Consider the following 7,203-nt stretch of genomic DNA (forward strand, 5'->3'; position numbering starts at 1 on the left):
CCACAAAAATCTCAACAACTAATTTTAGTATGTTGATAAGAATATTTCTTATGTTAAAATTTGTTCTCCATAATATTTTGATTGCAAATTTTTTGATTATTTTTTGTTGATCATGTTTGACAATGGGTATATAACTAAAAAACGTAATTTGAATCTTGTATTATGTGTAAAATATAAAATAATATACTATTTTTTGATTTTTTATGTGATTTGATTCCCAATGATAAACAACAAATTTTAGTGTTTTTCTTTAATGTGTGGGTGTATTAAATTAATTAAATAATGTAGAAGATGAAGAGCAATGATAAAATTATATTAATTTTCCTCTCCTAATATCACTTCTTAATTATTGATTAGACCTAGATATTACAACATGGAGGGAGGTTAGTGTAATTTTTGCAACATGGAGGGATGCCAGTGAAATAATCAGAAATCTCAGGGGAGGTTTTTGAAATTATCCCAAATTTATATTTGGTTCTCATGACTTCCTGAATTTTTATTCAATTTACAATATTAAATAAAAACTATATGTGAAAAATTTTCAAACTCTCTATAGTAGTTTTTTTTTTTTAGTCTTTTCCCCCCTTTTTCCTGTGAGAAACTAATCAATCTTCAATTGCAAAAGCAATTTCTAGTATCAAGATTTGAAAATTTTGTCATAACAAATGCTCGAATCTAGCAAAATCTTGTCTATATAGTTGGTGCATAAAAAGTACCAAACAAATAAGGATGATTGAGAGCATTAAATGGAAAAGGATTTCATACATTGAGTTCTATCACTTCCTTAATTGATAAAGACAACCATTATATTAAAAAAAAGGGAAATTAGTTGGTAGGCAAATTTCGTTATCACACCGAATATTTGGCTAGAAGCAATTCATTTATCTTTACAAGTAGTGTAAAATCCTGAAAACCCCTAGAACTGATAACAAAAATAGTAAATCCTAGTGGTTTGCCCTAAGGTTTAGTCCAACACTCACCCCTCGTTTGGCACGCTAGAAAGGCCTAGGATAGAAAGGCTTTCCAATTTATTCATTTCATTTTAGTGTTTTGCATGCAACTTTTTGGTTGGAAAGCATTTTCCAACTCTTTCGTGGAATTCCACTTTTTGAGTTAGCTTTCCAATGCATCATGAATCATCTCATTCGGATCTCTGTAGGTTACGCAATGATCAAAATACCCTTGACTGGTAAATGCTCTGTTTTAGCTTTTGACATAAATTTTACTGACAGTATTTCGACTTTTTGACCAAGAAACTCAATGAATTGGATTTCAATGTCTTCATATCAATTGTAGAGTTATGTCTTAGTTTTAAAATGGTTCCAAAATCACGTCAATCCAATACTTGTAACTCAAGATATAGTAAAAATACCAAAGTATGTCAAAATTGTAAAACTCCTTTTGACTTGAATCTCTTCCTATGATACCAAAACCTACAAAATAACACAATTTTGCATATTAACCCACACTTTTGCATGTTTTGGTTAAGAAACACTACTTGTACAAAAAGTAACTTATAAAGGAACTCAATTCTTCCATTTTAACTTAAAACACACCAAGCACTTAATTTTAAACCTAACTAAAAATAGGTAAAGTAAAGATTAATCAAACTCTCCCACACTTGAACTATTGCTTGTCTTCAAGCAATTAAGAATTACAAACCATCACAATAGTTTAAATATATCCCTTTGTGCTCATGTATCTTTCAAATTCATTTCCTTAATAACAAGGTAAACCACCATTATACAACCATTCATTTCACCGCAAATACTCATCATACCAAGTAAATGAGAAATAATTATATCAAGAATTAAGACTTGTTGAATTCATTTCCTCCCCTCAACTCAATTTCACTTTTAAGCAATTCATATAATCAAGTCAAGGCATGTAAATTTCCTGATCATCTTTATTATTTCAAAAGAGAGATTTATTCAATAATCAAATAATCAACAATAGCTTCCTCAAGTAGTGAAAATGTCTTTTGACGCTAAAATCGACATTGGTAGATGAAGAGCCCCGGTTACTCAACTTCATCACTAGCTAGAGTTGCTTTGCATACTCATAATTCAAGAGTCGTTTTGCGTGAAAGTCGAAATTTGCAGATGAAAACTCTTGATTACTTAGATTCAAGAATCATTGGAGTAAATATTTATTCATTACTTTTTTCTTTTTTTTTCCTAACAACTTCCCTCATGTAGAATGATCATAGAAAAAGTAATGCAAATATTGACCATATTCATCACTCAATTTGTGAAATTCAATCAAGATAGGAAACTTATGAAGCATGCAAAATTTAAAGCATAATTACTTCCACTTTACAAGATATACTTTCTTTATAACAAAAATTCTAGTCATATAATAGTTATTTCCAAGTCAAATAAGAAATAAGATTCTCAAGACACGTCAATTATACTCCAAAAGGAGAATTTGACTACTAATGGTTATGAAATTTCTTTGAAAATTGACAAAATTTGAACCATTTTCCACAATTAAGAAGGAATTGAACCATTTTCCACAAAAAAATGTAATAAACCTTTCCCCTCCCCACACTTAAGTGCACATTGTCCTCAATGTGTGAAAAGGAAAACCAAAAGAAAAAGAAATACTCCCTCCATGGTGAAGTGGCCTCTTGCCTTGCAATCTTCTATGACTTCATCTTTCTTGAATTTCAACCATTTACTATGTAAATGAAAGTCAAAGAGTGCAAAAAGTTCCATATAATAACTATTAGTAATTAGTAATAGAGCTCTATCATGCAAAATGGCAAACAAACTAATTGAAGGTTCAAATGATGGAAAAGCCACAAATTTGAAGTGTGGTTAAGAAAGGAAAGAAGAAAGGAGGAAAAAAATTTTTTTAACAAAAACCCTTTAGGATTTGTGAGGTAGTCTCATAGATCTGCCTCGCGGATCTCTGTGTTTCTGCAATTAAAGTGCAAAAAACTACACTTTTTCACTATTCCATTCATTTCCAATTTCTCCAGAAACATGATTCCAATCATTTTTTTGTAAAATGTAATGTCTCAAACAAGTTTCAAATGATCTAAATATGCAATCTAACCCTTCATAATGAATCAAAAACATCTAAAATGCAAAATGAGGGGTTAAGTTCTTCATTTTTCTTGTTCCTCGCCAACCTTCAAAAGGTAACTTTTGCCTTAACTTTTGAAACCTACAAAAGAGACATAACAAACACAACTTAATACTTCTAATAAACATGAAAACACACTGAAACAAAAGAAATGACTTAAAACATTGGGTTAGCTCCCAATTAGCACTTTTGTTTATAGTCGTTGGCTCGACTCAAAAATGTTTCTTCTTGAAGATTATTTTGGAGGGGAAAAGGAACTAGTTCCTTCCCAAGGATTAAAACCTCTCTTTCCATTCGCCAAATTTTGAGTTTGCCCTATCTCCAAGTCATCCTTATCATCAAAAAAGGAAGAGTTAGTATGATCACAATAAATATGAGGATTTTTTGAGAAACATTTTAAACAATCCCAAAGTCTATTTGATTTCTTGTCTTTATCCACTTGAACTTTAGGATTAAGGATCTCTTTTCCTTTATTCTTCATATTAGACATATTATAAGCATGAGAATCAAGAGTTTCAACATGATAACCTTCTTTATACAACTCTTGTATAACATTAACCTCCTTTGGTTTAAAAGTTTTCCATGCCATTAATCAAGATCCTTACTTTCATTAAGATTAAACGTTAATTCTTCACCATTAACTCTAAAGGTCAACTTACCTTCTTGAACATCAATTAAAGTTCCGGCGGTGGCTAAAAAAGGCCTACCTAAAATAATAGGTATATGCATGTCTTCTTCCATATCAAATACATTAAAGTCAACTGGTATGAAGAATGATTTCACCTTAATGATGACATTTTCAATTATACCAACTAGATGCTTTATGGACCTATCTCCCAATTGAAGAGTAACATTTATATCCTTCATTTTCCTCAAATAACTTTTCGTTGCAATGGAAAGTGGCATCAATGATACATTTGCACCTAAATTACATAGACCATTAGTGAAATTCAAATGTCCAATGGTACAAGATATAGTGAAACTCCCTGGATCTTTAAATTTAGTTGGAAGCTTGTTTCGAACACATATCGAGCATTCCTCAGTTAATGCTATTGTCTCATGATCTTCAATTTTCCTCTTTCTTGGCATAATATCCTTCAAAAATTTGGCATAAGAGGACATTTGTAAGATAGCATCAACAAAATCAATATTATTTCTGATTTTCTTAAACATTTTAGCAAATTTCGCAAATTCCTTCTCCTTATTGCTTTGCTTCAACTTGTTGGGAAAAGAAACAGAGTTAGTAACATTCTTATGAGAAGTATAAGAAGAAAGCATATCAAATTCATTTAAAACATGATCCTTATTATCTTCTCATTCAATTTTACCCCCATTTTCATCATTTCTTCCTTTTTTAACAAGGTGATTATCCTCTAACTATTTATCACTCCTAAGAGTGATTGCATTCACATGTTCTCTATGATTCACCTCAATTTACTTGAAATTCACCCAGTTGCCTCAAATATTGGAATTAGCAATAGTATCTAACTGGTGTTGCATATCCTTAATCATGGTCATCATATTATTCATGTTCATTTTAACATCATCAAATCTTTCTCTTGTTTCATGAAAATATTTTTCAAAATTAGCCTCTAAAGTTAAAAAATGTGACTCAAGTGGCTTTGTTTAAAAATCGGGTGGACTGATAGTTTTTGTGCATTTGATTGGCGTCTCTACCCTAAATTAGGATGATTCTTCCAACCGGGATTGTAAGTGTTTGAAAAAAGATTATTTTTTGAGGTGGTCAATTGTAGTTGTTAACATTATGAACTTGCTCCATATGAAAACAATTAGCACTATCATGATTACCACCACATGTCGAACAATAAGCAACACTTACATGAGAATTTGAACCACTTCCCCCTTGTTTACTTGGCAATCTCTCAACATTATCCATTCAAGAATTAAACATGTTTTCTAAGTTAGGACTTAAAAATTTGAGAGTCTCAATTTCATACATACCGACCACTCTTGTTGAGTTACCTCTTTCATTTGCCCATTGATAATTGTTAAAGGCCATTTCCCCTATCAACGCTTGAGCATCCTTGGTTGATTTTCCCATTAAAGTTTCACCAGCGGTGGCATCTATGTTGATTTTGGTTGGGTAGTTGAGTCCATTATAGAAGGTTTGAACGAACAACCAATCAGGGAGACCATGGCGGGACATCTTCTTTAAAGATCCTTAAATTTCTCCCAAGCTTCATATTATAACTCGCCTTCATGTTGAGTGAAACTTGTAATATCCATGCGAAGTTTTGCCGTTTTTTCGGGAGAAAAATATTTATTTAAGAATGCTTTTGTCAACTCACCCCAAGAAATGAAAGTATTAGGTGGATAAGAATTAAACCATACCTTTGCTTTATCACAAAATGAAAAAGAAAATAACCTTAACTTAATTGCATCATCACTTACTCCATTTATTTTGACTGTACCACATAAATTCATGAAGTTAGCTAGATGAGTGTTAGGATCCTCCGTTGCATTTTCTCCAAATTGACTTTGTTAAACCATTTGGATGAGAGAGGGCTTGCTCTCAAAGTTGTTTGCATTAATTGCTAGCCTTGCAATACTAGTTTGCGCTTCCAATTCATTTGGCAAGGCATAATCCCTCAAAGATCTTGGCCTTTGCTCCTCCATTTCGACGATAGTTTCACCTATACTTTCCACCTCAATTTGCTGTTGTTGGGCACGTCTTCTTCCTCTTCTCATTGTGTTTAATTCTTTGAAGGCAAACTGTGCCTTTGGTGAAGAATTTAGTACCTAGAAATAACCAAAATGAAGAACTAGAAGATAGAGAATATAAGATTAGCAAAAATAAAGATAAAGTAACAAAGTCTAGCTTAATAAAGCTTGCTTTAACTCTAGTGTTGCACCTAAGTCTAAGTCCCCGACAACGGTGCCAAAAACTTGATAGGGCTTTTTACGACACTACAAATTTTAAAACCTTATTCCCCTGTTTCCGCAAGTATACGGTTCGTTTCTTGAGTATAGGGATAATAGGTATCGATTCCACAGGGACTTAGAGTTTGGCATTCACTTGAGAGTTTAATCACTTGCTTTATTATCTAGATAACCAAAGTTTAAGGAAGTAAAAGCAAAGAAAGTTAATTAGGCGGTAAAACCGCCATGAAAGATGTTAGTTTAGGTGGTACAACTTGCCATAAAAGTTAGAAGTTAGTTAGGCTATACAACCGGCTATATAGAAAAAAACAATAAATATAAACCGGCCATTAGGTGTAAAACCAACCATCTAGGCGGTAGATTGTAAGAAAGTAAATGAAAGTAAAGACAAGTTAAATTAGAATTGCTTAAAGATGAGGTGAGAGAATCCCAAGGACTAGAATCCCTTGTTATGTCAAGTTTAGAAATTAGTTAAGGTGATTATGCTTATGCTTCCATGAATTAGCAAGGAATAACTTCCAAATGGATGTCCTTGCTTTCGCCAATGGGAAATTTTAAAAGAAATTGCCTTGGCTAATTCCTCTAAAAATTGCTTTCGCTGGTTCCTTTAACTCCTTGAATCATCCTTCACCTATTTTCATAGAGAACAAGTTAAATAAGTGCAAGGAAGTTATTATATGAATCCAACCAACCATTATTCACTTCTTTCATGAGAATAAAGATAATGTTTAAGAACTTAGATCTATTAGAAGGCAACTTTCATTGCTCAACTTTATCAAATCATTCATAATTGGTGGCTAAACAACTATAAAGCATAAGCATAAGTTCTCAAACTAACAAATCATGAAAAAGCATAATCATTCTCTAACTATTTCAAATCGAAACTATAACAAGTTCGTCTTCACCCTAGGATATGAAAAAGTTTAGCTAGATATCATATTAAAAACATCTAAGCATGAAACAAACTTGGAACAAATAATGACAAATAAGAACAAGAGACAAAGTTGGGAAGAAGAATTCTTTTTCAATTTCTTGAAGACTGAATCCTTGAATTCCTTCACAAGTTGATCTCTCAAATAACCTTGATATAAGAGTGTTTTCACCTTTCTATCAAAGTTCTTAAACTAACTTTGAAACTCACAATATGAAAGCAGAGCTAAAACTTCTTCTATTTCTACTTTTACTTTACTCTACTTCACATTACATGGTGCT

At 32.0% G+C, this 7,203-nt stretch overlaps 1 non-coding gene across 1 annotated transcript; it reads left to right on the top strand.

The window, feature by feature from the left end:
- Positions 1–5,240: 5,240 nt before the first annotated feature.
- LOC113688712 (small nucleolar RNA R71) lies at positions 5,241–5,346 on the top strand. Its single transcript, XR_003448074.2, has one exon. It is a non-coding gene; the product is annotated as a small nucleolar RNA R71 (small nucleolar RNA).
- The last annotated feature ends 1,857 nt before the right edge of the window (positions 5,347–7,203 follow it).

This window comes from Coffea arabica, chromosome 5e, assembly GCF_036785885.1.
Source record: "Coffea arabica cultivar ET-39 chromosome 5e, Coffea Arabica ET-39 HiFi, whole genome shotgun sequence".
NCBI lineage: Eukaryota > Viridiplantae > Streptophyta > Magnoliopsida > Gentianales > Rubiaceae > Coffea > Coffea arabica.